This window comes from Stomoxys calcitrans, chromosome 1 (genome assembly GCF_963082655.1).
Source record: "Stomoxys calcitrans chromosome 1, idStoCalc2.1, whole genome shotgun sequence".
Lineage (NCBI taxonomy): Eukaryota > Metazoa > Arthropoda > Insecta > Diptera > Muscidae > Stomoxys > Stomoxys calcitrans.
Window position 1 is genome coordinate 198,262,096 of NC_081552.1, and position 12,751 is coordinate 198,274,846.

The following is a 12,751-nucleotide window of genomic DNA, read 5'->3' on the forward strand; positions in this document are numbered from 1 at the left end:
AGTAGCTGAAAGCCCTAATGTCAACATAGGATCAGTAAGGGAATTGCACACAGTAAAAAAGGCGAGAACCTCTCCGAACTGTTCAATGACAAACGAGGATTTCGACAGGAAGACAGTCTATCATGAGAACATTTCAACATTCTGCTAAGGAAATTACCAATCACAAAGGAACACATGATGCTCGTCTATGTCCAGACATTGATATTATGGGTCTGGGACTTTAGCAGTCCTTAGAGGACTCAAATCTTATGCGATTAATTGTAATTATGCACTAACGTCCATGTCAGGTATGTATGATCCGAACTGGTCCACAATCTTTTATATAGCAGCCATAACAAACGTTCTTCTCATTTGATGGGGTTTTGTGCTACGCCTTCTAGTATGCATAGTCTACCATGGTCTTAAAAAAGTTCTTATATGTAGTTAAGTATCCAAGTAAATGCTACAATGACTAAAAGTGTTAAAACTCTAGCCACTATGCAATAATGTCATCATTGTCACCATTAAGCCTTCACCATCATTATGACTCTGAAATAATCAGGTCTATGAATTACGACACTCTCACATCAACTGAGCACTTATTATGGACAAACGTTCATGGAATTTCGAATGAAAGAGAAACGAAGCTCCAACAAATAGCGGGGGAAAATATCGAGTAAACCACAACAATGGCAACAAAAGCAGACATCATAGGTGACCCACTACTCCACCATTCAGCAGAATAGACAAATAAAATGCGCCAAGCGAAGAGAAGGAGAGAAACAAAATGCAATCATCAAACTGCACCAATAATGGCAATGAAGAAAAACCGGGAAAAGTTGTTGGAAAAAATGTGTTGCAGCAATGCCGTAAAAAAACCGCCGTAACCACTGACAGTATAAATAGTAGCATTTTGAGGCCAACCCAAAATCGGTCGGAAGCAATGAATAATTGCCGTAAACATTTGCACATGTACACACACACTCTCACAAGCAGTGGGAGTGCTTTAAACCAAGTTAGCTCAGAGTTAAACCCGAAAAAAGGAAAAATAGAATTTTTGATAGCCATTGGGGTAACATTTGATTTTCCTACAGACAAGCGGTAGTTAAGAGAAGCTCTTTTGTATTCTGCAATTAAATAGACCAAATTTAGGTTAGTCAGAGACTTGAAATGCAGGCATAGGTTGAAAACAGCAATTTTTAGGCAAAATGGAGTTGTATTTAATTCGCTTGGCTATTTAAATTCTAGTCATCCTTCACTAGAGTTTTTGTGGCATATCTACTAAGTACATTGTGTTACATAGTTCATGACTTGATTGCCAATTGGAGCTCCCAACAAAATTATATTATACCCTCCACCATTGTATGGTGGCCACTGTAGCGCAGAGGTTAGCATGTCCGCCTACGACGCTGAAAGCCTGGGTTCGAATCCTGGCGAGACCATCAAAAAAATTTTTCAGCGGTGGTTGTCCCCTCCTAATGCTGGCAACATTTGTGAGGTACTATGCCATGCCTTCTCTCCAAAGAGGTGCCGCCCTGCGGAACTTCGTTCGGACTCGGCTTTAAAAAGCAGGCCGCTTATCACTGGGCTTAAACTTGAATCGGACTGCACTCATTGATATGTGGGAAGTTTGCCCCTGTTCCTTAGTGGAATGTTCATGGGCAAGATTTGCATAGTATGGTGGTATACTAATTTCGCCATTCTGTTTGTAACTCCTTGTCATCATCCTGATAGTCTAGACAATCAAAATCGATTTAGCCATGTTCGACCATCTGTCTGTTTTTAGAAAGCACGGTCACTTTCGCAGAAGTAAAGCCAGACATTTGAAATTTTTCACAAATATTTCTTATTAGTATAGGTTAGTTGGGATTGTAAATGGGTCATATAGGTCCATATTATCAAACGAACCAAATGTCTGATGTCAGACAAATCGGAACAAATTCTGAAGTCTTCCGACAAGATCTTACCGAGTTCGCTCCGAATACTGTTCGACATTCTGATGGAATTTTTTTTCCGATTTCTGTCCATCTTTCCGCAGTTTTTTTTTTTTAATTATACTTCCGACAGTTTTGAAGAAAGTTTGAACTATTTCTGCACTGTTTATCTGTAGCTTTTGTCATGATACACTGAACTTAATGCTACGCCTAATGGCTCTGGACATTGTGGCAAGACAAACTGCTGCGACCACTGCTGTGAGGCTAAGGGAGCTTTCTCTTTGGTCAGTCATGTGGCGGTTACGGACACGTGTGTTATCCTTGACATCATATCCAATGTTCCAGGCCGTGTGGATTACACCCTGCCTGAGCCGATTTTTGATAAAAAAAAAAAAAAAAAAAAACACTGACTATTTCTGATAGAACCGATTGGAATTACGATATACCTGGTAATAGAAGTTACAAAGACTTTTACACGAAAGGTTCCAAACTAGACGATCAGGTGGGCTGTGGGTGTACTCCGAAAAACTGGAACTGGCCATATCGAGAAGGTTACCCGACCACTGTAGTGTGTATCAAGAGGAGATCCTTGTAATTAAGGAAATGGTGGAATGGCTAAGATATAATGTCATAACGACGACATTATATCAACAAGCCGATTACTGGCGTAGGTGTATGTCCATAGTGGCATGGTGCGGATTAATATCTGCACCCTCTTTTCTACCTAACGACGATTGGCATAAATATCTTCTCAGACAGCCAGGCAGCTAATAAATCCTTGGAGAAAGTATTTCTAAACAAAAAAACCTCCCTCAACTGTCGCAGATCTCTCAATCATGGAGTATTGCAGAACAGTTCAAAAGTCACCTGCTATTAAAGAAGTGGTGAAATGGCTAAGAAATAATGTCATAACGACAACAGGCATAAAAATATATGCAGACAGCAAGGCAGCCATTAAATTCCTGGAGAACGTATTTCTGAACACAAAAACCGCCCTCGACTGCCGCAGATCTCTCAATTCGATGGCTGAACAGTTCAATATTCACCTGTTCTGGGTGCCAGGCCACAAAAATATTCCAGGGAATTGTAAAGCGGACGAACTTGCGAAACTAAGAACTACCGTATACAATCGAGGGGAACTGAAATCTGTGGGAATGCCTCTGGCGACATGGAAGATAAGTCTAAAGGAACTGGCCCGAAGGGCAATGAATAACAGATGGTCCCAAAGATCGAGATATAAATACTTTAAATTATGTGGCCCAATCTAGACTTGAAGAGGTCTACGGCGTTGCTGGCGCTGACTAGAAAAGATATCTCAGTCATTGTTTCCGTCATGACAGGACACTGTCTGATCGGAAAACATGCTGACAGCCATCAACGACTTTAGCCGAAGCTGCGAGGGTGTCGAGGAAGAAGAGACTATAGAAGATCTGATGTGTGTGTGTTCTGCATTGGCAATCAGAAGGAATTCCACTTTAGATTTTCGTTTCTTTTCGAACTTGTCTGATTAAGCAGATGTGAACATTTACAAGTTGTTAGACTTTTTAAAGCGATGTGGATGGTTCAACGGTAGGAATTAGAAGGCGTCTGCCTTTTTCTATTCCTGTGGCATCACAATGGACGAAAACGTCTGATGGCAGACTGCCACTTTAACCTAAGCTAACCTAACTACGACAAGGCGGCGACTGAATGACACTTATCTTTTCTGTTTGAAAACAAGTTCGCAACTAAATCCATAATGAATTGTGTAGTTCAGTTGTCGAAAAAAAAATACTGGTACTTACGCATATTAATTCTCCTTGAATATACAAGCAAATCTTACCTGAAAATATAAAAAAAAATAAATTTAGGACATTTTGAAATTGTACACTTATTTTCTTATTTCTACTATTGCGTATACAAGTTAATAAAGCCGAGTTGAACAACATATGGTACAACTCATTGTTCACCATGGTTTTGGCCGGCCAAAACCTCGAATTGATGGGTCACCGCCGTACAGCTCTGACTTGGTACCCACCAAAGGCCTGCGCAAAACCATTCATTACTGCTTTCAAGACACACTAACAATCATGGAGTATTGCAAGAACTGAACACTCCGTTTAAAAATACAACATTGTATGAGACAACTGAGAACTGAGTAAAACTGATAAACAAGATACCAAGTAACGAGATGAGTGAATGCATAAAATGAGCCCTTCAACAAAATCAAAGATTATTCGGATTTCAGTGAGTGCACGTTGTATAATGCAAGTATTCGGGTACATTTTGCTTCAGATGATATACTATTTTTTTATAGTCTGCTTTCGTAGTACGAAGTCCTTAAGAAGGCAACGTGGTTGGTTTGGCAAAAGCATGGTTGATTTGGCAAACGCGCCAAGTTTTCTTATATGTGAAAACAAACAGTTTGCAAACGATTTGTGTGATCAGTTCATATCTTGAATATGACAGCAAGACGCTTTCATATACAGCGAGCAATTTCTCATAACCAACTGCAGCGACTATGAATTCGAGATAAAAATACTCCCAAGTACTGAATGGTGGTTGTTTTTCAAGATTATCTACTCAAAAGCAACTTGTTCGTTTTACTCTATTTTCAGTATCTCGCTCATAAGTAGTCTTGAAATACAACACATCATGTGGGTTCAGTGTTCAAGAGTTCAGCAAAAACAGTCATCAATGAATGGATTTGTGCAGGGCTTTGGTACCCAGTGATGTCTTTTTGTTAACGAACATTAAGAAAAACAGCATGGCCAACGAATTTCAACGAATCAAAAACCATGTTTTGAAGTATCTCAATATGTGGACTTTAAGTAGACTATCCCAAGTACGGATATGGAAACTCAAACTATGGAAACATTTAGGAGATTTTTTGAAAATTATGAGGCAGTAACTAGAATCACTGGAATTGACAATCAAATCTTCAAAAGATAAGGAATTTTTTAAATGTCTTAAACTGCAAGGAATTCTACAAAATATGGAGAATATGTTTCAAAAACTGCAACACCTTAAGTGGTATAAAATATTGGCACATGTCAAAGATGTAATTGACTATCAGTCGATTGAAGAGCTGTCTGAAGAAGCATTGCAGTCTCTTAAAAACTTCTATAAAAAAATATAGAATACGGAATACGTTTAAAGCATCACGGGCGAGGCAAAATGAGGAACTATACAACATTTTGGCAGCATCTACCGATCCACTTATTTCTTCAACGTGGCATGTGAAGTCACGAAACAAATTTTAGTTTAGTAACGATTAGTCTTTTAGACAAAGATTCATATACGAATTCTGATGAAAATTGAACAGAAAGATGAAACTTTCTTTTCAGTTTTTATTTTACTTCTTAATTAATAATTTTAAAACATAAAAGCTTTAAAAATGAAAAAAAATATAAAATTAGTAATATATTTTCCTTTTAAATCCATCTATTTACCATTTTTCCACAAATTCTGACTTTGGTGAGCTATGACTAAGCACCTACAAGACGTAGCACTATTTTCAAACATTCATTTCATAGCCTGAACAGTTATCTTTTATATGTCGTTTGTATCATTCAGTTATCTTAATTGGTTCAAAAGATATGATTTTTGCCACGAAAAAACTCAAATTACACCACTGTGCGTCGATGGAGAAATGGGACTCGGCGTATGGTTGCCGGTCTGCTAGGGCGCTCTGGCCTGTCATCGACCGGAGGAGGAGGATGGAGTTACTGGCGTTCGATGAGTACATTAACAGGAGTCATAATCACACACTGTGGTATAGGCAGCATGGCGCATGGTAATGCCGCACAATGACTTCTGCAGGAGTTGCCTAGCTGAAGATGAGGAGGAGACTATCGAGCACTTACTATATTCATGTTCGGGTCTGCAGGGACGCAAGCTCTTTTTTCTGGGGAGGTGACTCTTCTGTGATCTGGGTGATCCTGGCAAAGCTATATTGTTTGTAAAATTGAACAGAAAATAAGAGATCCTATCGTGAATGTACGCTCATAGAAATAAGTTTGCTGAGATAGCAAAAACTGTTTGCTTAAAATCAGTAGTTAATTTTGTTGGTATTGTAGCAGTAGTTCTGCTATTACAGCAGCAGTACTGAAATTTCAGAGTAGCAGGCTTACTGCTGAAAAGTGAAAACGACTGATGCTTACTTATGAAGGTAATGTTAGAAGGAAAAAATAGAACACATATGTAAATGTGTGTTTCAGTGGATGTTTATAATCACCACTGATTATATACATTCCATACCCTTTTTTCTTTAAATATAGATACAAAAAACCATGCCAGTGATGAGCACATTAGTAGAGCAATAACAAATAATGCAAGCTAGCTCAGCCACATTTCGAAATATTTTGCAATGGATGGATCAGGTAGCTTCTTTACAATTATAGTCTAAAAATTAAAATCATCTCTTCCAACAAAATTTCTAAAAAAAATTCCTAAAGTTAACAAGTAACAGGCAGCCAAAAAAGTAGCATAGACATCTTTTTCAGCAGTCTTGTGTACTCAAAACAGCAGAAGTGTTTGCTAGTACAGCAGCCCTATGTTTGCTGAAACAGCATTAAGGTCTGCTTTCCCATTTTCATCAGACAAAAACTGCTGTTTTAGCAAAAATTTTTGCTGTTTTTAATAACAAATTAGGTTGAGTGTATCCCAATCATACATCTTTCAATCGTCCTTTTTGTTGTGTATTTCATGTATCATTTGGTTTGGACCATTACCTGATATAGCTTCCCCCGTTATTACTTTAGAGAGCGTAATTTTCATCCAATTAGGCTTAAATTTTGTACGATGATTTCTCTCATGATTTCCAAGTGTCGTTATCAAATTTGGTTTTAATCGGTGCATGCATTGAAATTGCTTCTAAATAAACCGATATACTGATTTTTACTTGTTATTTTCGTTTTAAAATTAGTTAGAAAATAAACGATAGTATCGATACTATCGCTATTTTTTAATAGAAATATCGAAAATCTATAATTTGCCAACTCTATTTTAAACGAACATTGGTGTAATAAAAATAAATCAGTAGAGTGATAATGATGTCCTATTCTCCATTTTGTGCTTCTAAAAGTGCTCAATTCATTCAGTAAGCGCTGAGCACCTTCAACTTCCCTGACAAAACTGCTGAAAATTCAGCAATTTGGCCCAGTGATTTGTATCACGACTCCCAACATCTGTCCCGAATATGGACCAGATTTGATATAGCTGCCATAGAGACCGATCTTAAGCTTCAGAGTCTAAAGATCATAAAAGAGGCATTTATTCTAAGATGTTGCCGAAATTTGAAACAGTGATTTCAACTAGGGGCCTCGACATCCGACCCGAATATGGTGTATATCGGACAATATTTACATATAGCAGCCATATGGATCGATATGCCGATCTAGGGTCCTGCGCCTATAACAGTCGCATTTCGAATTTCGCTGAATTCAGAACAGTGAGTTTCATTAGGCCCGTTGATCCCAAAAATGGTCCATATTAGAACATATTTGGATATATTGTAGCTGCCACGGAAACCGATCTGCCGATTTTGGGTCTTAGGCCTATAATAGTCGCATTTATTACCCGCTGAAATTTGGCACAGTGAATTGTATCAAGTCTGGCTATATTTAGATATAGCTGCCATAGAGACCGATCTTAAGCTTCAGGGTCTAAAGACCATAAAAGGCGCATTTATTCTGCGATTTTGATTAAATTTGAAACAGTGAGCTGCTCCCGACATCCAACCCAAATATGGTCCAGATGGGACCATATATAGTTATAGCTGTCATATAGATCGATCATCCGAATTGGGGCTTTATCACATGAACCGCGCACTTATTACCCAATTTCGCAGACATTTTTGGAACTTGAATAGAGCTACTCGGCACCTAAACCAAATATGGTTAAGATCAGACTACATTTAGACATTAATTTGGATATAGTAGTGTTGTAATAAATTTTGATAATAAATATATCTATGGTGGTGGGTATCAAATGTTCGGCACGGCACGAACTTAATGCGTTTTTACTTGTTTTATACTAATTCTTTAAAATCCTTGCATTCAATTACAAATTAAATATCTGCATACCTTAAAGTCATAAGCTCACCACATCATCTATTGCCTAATGAAAATGTCATCATCATAAAATAATAAAATATAAAGCATGAGGCTTTTCTCATCAACGTCAAAGTAGATTGCAATGATGGCAAAGATTAGTTCACGTCCATTTCAATTAGAGATATAAGCACACTGGATTTAAAAAAAAGCAAACAATACAAAAGCTTTGAGTGACACTTTATGCTACTCCACCGCCTCCCTAGTCTATAATTTGCCTTCGTTGAAGTTATCGCATAAAGGCTTTAAATGGCTACAAAAAAAAAAGGTGCCCCATACAGAAACAGTAGGAATACAACGTTGAATGTGGGTGTGAGGTGGCGTGCAGCATGTGACAAATATTCAATTCTGACCATTTATGGTCATTGAAACAGTAATTGAATATCTGTGTACCTAGACGAGACTACGACTTAATATTTATAGCCAATGCGAACAAGCATGGTTCACATTTAACGATACCGACGGCAATTTAAAAAAGGCACGTTTTATGTTAACTTTAGCTCCTCATATGATTTAATAAAACGATGCTCACATTCGATGGACTTCCATGTTGCTGCAGGCAAACAACAATAATATGGGATGTCAAAACAAACAAAAATTCGTAAGTGCTTTTTCCAGTAGCTGTTAAAGGGAAATTCAGCCATTAAGTTTGATGCAAGCTTCTAAGAAAACTAATCTCAACAAAATTTGCTAGAATTTCAAATCTTGAAGAAATTTTTGATGAAATTCAAATTTCGATGTCAAGATTTTAAGGAAATCATATTTCGTTGTTCGTTTTTATACCCTCCACCACAAGCTGGTTGAAAACTATCTTCGCTATTCCATTTGTAACATCTCGAAATATTGATCGTAACGCTTGACACTTTTTCGGTTATACGTACTCCGAACGTTTTGACATACGAGCGCTATTTGTGTTGTTTACAGTAACTTCAACGATTCATCTCCCAAAAAAATAATGCGATTATTTTTTACAACCTTTGACGTGGATTAACTCAACAATAGTGCATCGATGAACCAGTGTTTATCGATGGTATGGTGAATTCAACCGAGGTCGTAGTTCACTCCAAGACGAATTTCGTGAAGATCGTCCAAAATCAGCTATTGTTCCAAAAACCATTGATGCAGTGCGCCAACGGATATTGCAAGATTATCATGTGACCTATCGGGAGATTGAGACAACCTTAGGCATAAGTGGGACCAGCATACATTCAATTCTGCATGACCATTTGACCGTCAAAGAATTTATTCGCGTTGGATCCCACACAATTTGTCTATCGCTCAAAATAAGGCTTATGTCGATTGGTCGAAAGAAATGCTCCAAAAATACAAAACAACTGCCTTTTTGAGAACTCAAAACATCGATTTGATGAGTCATCCGCCATATAGTCTTGACTTGGCACCGAACGACTTCTTTTCATTTCCGTATGAGAGGTCAAACGTTTTTCGACACCTGAAGAAACGGTTGATACGTTCTGAATTCATGTTTTGCAATGTGCTTCGACAATTGGTTCAAACGCAGGCAAAAATGTATAGATCTTAATGGGTAGAGATGGTGGAGATACCCTTTTGGGTGTTTACCCGGTAAATTGGGTAAATACCCGGGTATTTACCCATTTATACCCAAAAGCTGGGTATTTATAATTTTGCAGATATCTTGGGTATAAAAACATTTTTCAAAAATTTTGTGATGATTTCGTACTCTTATATATAAACCTGATCTTCTGATCTCATAAATCGGATTTTAGTTATATATAGCCGCCATACATACCGATATCCAGACTTTAAGTCCTGAGGCAATAAATTGGTCATTTTTCATCCGATTTCGAATAAATTTGGCACAGTGAGTACTGGTAGACCCCTTTTCATTTCTGTGAAGTGCGGTTCAGATCGGACTATATTTGGATATAGCTGCCCTTAGACCGACCACCCGATACAAGGCATTGAGGCCATAAAAGATCTATTTATTACCCGAATTCGATGAAATTTGGTACAGTGTTCGGGTAGACCCCTACCTACTCCCGTCAAATGTGGTACAGATGAGACCATATTTAGATATAGCAGTCATATATACCGATATTGTGTAATGAGCCTACAAAAGAAGCATTGTTCATACTATTTCGATGAAATTTGGCACAGCGAGTTCCCGTACCCCTCTAAACCTTCTCATTAAATATCGTTCAGATCGGATCATATTTGGATATAGGTGCCATATAGGCCGATCTCCTGAATTATTGAGTATTGAGCCCATAAAACGAGCATTTTTTATCCGATTTTGAAGAAATTTGAAAAAGTGCGAATCTGGCAAATCTTGTTCTCTTAAATAAGTGAGATGGTGCTTGTATATATTATCTTATGTAAAAAGGCCAAAGATCTTATAAGCAACACATCACGAAATGATACACCATATAAAGTTCTGGAGTAATGGAATAAGGAGTCGCGGCGACGAGGCCGATAAACATAGTGTACTACACTATTGTAGAACATATCGAGCTTCTGACTGCTAGAAGAATCGCAGTTAGCAAACAGTAGAGTAGGCTAGGTAAAATATATGACTTTGCCTACAGTATTCTTACCCAAAGAGGAGTAAATTGTTGAGTGGTCCAATGTGAGCGTAGCTTAGAATACTCTTGATCAGCAGCAGCATTACTATGGTCCGTCCACGACAAGGTACTGTTGAATGTCACCCCCAAGTTCTTCGCACAAGCCACAATCTACAATCTCTCATTGGCATAAACAACAGCAGGGTCGCCAGTGTACCGTGAAACCCTTTTCTTAATAACCAAGCACTTGGGGATTAAGGCACAATCCATTAGCATTTGCCCATTCATAAATCCTAGACATATCATGGTTCAGCGTCCCGACATGGTCTACTAGGCTTTCCTTAGGGCTACTTATATAGACCTGCACATCATCCGCATACATGTGGGCCTAAAAAATTAGAGCTGGTCTGGCAGATCGTTACTATATAAAGAAAATAGAATAATACCCAAAATTGAACCTTGGGGCACTATAACAGGCAAAGAACTAGAGGAGATCAAGCTGATTAAATTCGTCATTCTCCAAGTTATACCTAATATCCTCCACGACATCTGCTAGAGCACTTACGTCCGGACGGACACCTGACTGCTTCTTATATAAAAGAGAGTTTTCATTTATGTACATCGAAAACATCACTAAGGTATAACCTTAGTGTGCTTCCATTCCACCGGAAATGCACCCCTAGTCAAGGTACAGTTAAAAATGTGGGTAATGTGTGGCAAAATATATGGTAACAGTGCCTTAAGAAATTTTGGTTCAATGCCATCGAATCCAACTGTATTTGATTTCACATTGAAAAACCAAATATCATATCACTTTGTTCTATACCCGAGAATTCAAAACCTTCACTGAAGGTGAAAATGGGATCTATGGATGTGGATGGGCTATTTGTAAAGGTAGCATTGAACTCGTCCACATCTACGCCTGCGAAGTTATCGGAGGATTTGCGAGCGATGCCAATATCATGAGTGGCCTTACAAGTCTTCTTCGAACCAACTCGGCTACCGGGGCGCATAGAGTGCTTGGATTACCAGTGCAGGGGTCGTAGGTTCGATTCCCGCCAGAAGCATTGGTCTGTCGCTACTGTGGTATCACAATGGACTTAAAATTGTCTAAGTGAGTCTGTAAAGGACTGCCACCTAACCTAACTATGCTCTCGTCGTCATACAGCTCGTGGTTCATACGACGCCTTTCCCTATTTACGTAAACTGGTCCATATATTCTACGAAAAATCTTTCTCTCAAATACTCTAAGCACTGTCTCATTTGCTTTCACAAGTACCCATGCTTCAGAACCATATGACAGCACGGGTAGTATCAGTGTCTTGCCTTGTTTCTAAACTGCCTACTTAATCCAAATTAGCATCTGTTTGCCAGTATTATTCTTCGTTTAATCTCAATACTGGTGTCATTCGTTTCGGCTATGGCGGTGCGTTCGTAGTTCACACTGTCCAAATCTCTAAATGAATAAGACTCCTCGACTCCAAGGATCTCAAAGTCATAGGACAAAAGGATCAAATCAAGTTTGGAGAAGCACGATGCGGACAATTGGTCATACAAGGAAACATTAGAAATTTCACTGACAAAGAACAATTCTAGAAGAGTACTAGAACTGGAAGAAAAATAAGTCGGTAATAAGCCCAATGAAGACATCTACTTGGAGGAACTTGTGTCCAAGCCCGGTTCGAATCGGTCTTAAACCTGATATCTTATATATTAAAATCAATTTGTGTTTGTTTGTGTGTTCCTTATAGACTCGGAAACGGCTGAACCGATTTTCTTGACATTTTCACAGATGGTGCATAATGATCCCGTGGTGAAAATAGTTTACTACATTTTTTGATTTTTTGACCCTCCTCCTTACCATGATTTTCAGAAACGCTAAATCTCGGAGATGAGTGGTGCGATTTAAGCGAAATTTTGTGGGCTCCCTTAAAGTAACCAACAAACAAAAATTTAGTATCCAAATTTCGGATGGGGTACCTAGGGGGGCGTCCCACCCCAAAACCCGGGACTCAAATCAAAGGTATGTGCGAATAAAATACGAATCTGATATCAAAATTTGGGACAAAGTTTCTGGGGGTCCTTCCCCAAAACACCCCCAAACAGGACTTATTTACTGACTACGCCAATATGGGGTTTTAATAAAAGGTATTTGAGTGTAGAATACGATATCCAGGTGTGGAACCACGTGTTTGAGGAGCCGTCC

General features: G+C 38.5%; 1 protein-coding gene across 13 annotated transcripts in view; it reads right to left on the bottom strand.

The window, feature by feature from the left end:
• The window catches only part of LOC106087000 (LIM and SH3 domain protein Lasp), a 423,009-nt gene that overhangs the window by 172,609 nt on the left and 237,649 nt on the right, over positions 1-12,751 (bottom strand). The window lies entirely within an intron of this gene.